This window comes from Dipteris shenzhenensis, chromosome 1 (assembly GCF_047967505.1).
Source record: "Dipteris shenzhenensis isolate YYH24624 ecotype China chromosome 1, Dip_SZ_1.0, whole genome shotgun sequence".
NCBI classification, from domain to species: domain Eukaryota; kingdom Viridiplantae; phylum Streptophyta; class Polypodiopsida; order Gleicheniales; family Dipteridaceae; genus Dipteris; species Dipteris shenzhenensis.
In genome coordinates this window covers 51,875,249-51,876,853 of record NC_141596.1, presented here as the reverse complement: position 1 = coordinate 51,876,853, position 1,605 = coordinate 51,875,249, and positions in this window count along the sequence as shown.

The window sequence follows — 1,605 nt, the reverse complement described above, 5'->3', positions numbered from 1 at the left end:
AATCAAATTTTATATTGTATTTTATCTCTAAGGAGCCTATTCCTTTGACGGCCTAATTCTATAATGTGGCTTTAAATTTTTTGACACATATATAAGATGGTGATCTTATATTATTGACTTTTATATCCAAGGGACCTTCCTTTGACCGCCTAATTTTCACACTATTTTATAAGATGGTGGTCCAAGGGACCTATTCCTTTAACGGCCTAATTTTCACACTATTTTATAATTTGACTTTTTTATAACACAGATAAGGTCATGGTCTCTTATTAAAATTAAAGGGTTACCGACATGATTGTAATTCTTTTAAAACAAAGACACAATATGCCTCATTGATTCATGTTTTAGAAACTATTTAGTTTTCCTCCAATGAACAATTTTTTATAGGTTTTTATCTTTGAGGGACCTATAATTCCTTTGATGGTATGTTCTGACTATTTTAAAGCTTGCATTTAAGGCTTGATTAATATACAAGTTTCGTTCAATGTAGGCTTCATTATACATAAGATTAAGGTGTCCCACTAAACTCAAAGAGTTCATAAGCATGATTGTAATTCTTTTAAGAGGAAGACAACTTACAATTACTTCAGGAGTCATAGTGCACCCTAAAATCCTTTAATAGGTCAAAATAATTAGGTGGGTGCCGACTAAATGAATAGAACTTTAAGATGATCGTAGGCATGAATAGGAGATATTGTCTTCCTCCAACTTTATGTATACCCATCACCTAAGGGCCTTAGCACATAGATGGGGCTAGCATGGGTTTAGGATGGGAATATTTTTGTCATCATTACTCCCATCCTACACCAAGTGGTCTAGGATGGATTTAGAATGGGAGTAGCCACTTTTTCTCCCATCCTGGACCGGCCTCTAGACCCTGGCAGCCAGAATAGGTTCCCCTTTTTTAGGGATTCAAAAACATGGAAGGATGACATGTGTCCTTGTCCCCACAAGGTCCCCACCTCTTAAACACATGAAATGATGCCATGTGTCCTCTTCCTCCTAAACCCATCCCTAGTTCTTTTTTTGTTAGCACATGGTGGGATGGGAATAGGATAGAAATATGCATGGGACCACTTGGGACCACCTTTTCCCATTCCCATCCTATTTCTTCCCATGTGCTAAGCCCCTAAGTAGGAAGCGTGGCTTTATGATAGATTTAGGGGTTTCCGCTTTGTCCGTACCGGATGTGGGGGGGGCCTGGAAAAGATGCTTATAATAACATGTGATTATAAATACGATGTTAATTATGGTGTGGTAGTTAGAGCGTATAAATGTTGTTGGATCAATTCCCAATCGTCTATAATCTTTTGCACTTCCGACGCTCAGCTTTTTCGCCGACCCACAAAATAGGCTAGGGACCACACGTGACACAAACCCGATACGGCGTTGATGGGATAGGACCTGTGTCAGGTCTGAAATATAGGACACGATGATGTCGCAAGTCTGAAATATAGGACACGATGATAAACGTGTGCGTTGATCTTACTCCGTCGGGCTCTATTTATTACCGATCTTCTTCTTCTCGACTTACCCGCATACCGACTCCCGCTCTATCCCCTTCGATCTGTCTGTCTTCATTCTATCTTCGTTCTATCTTCCTCC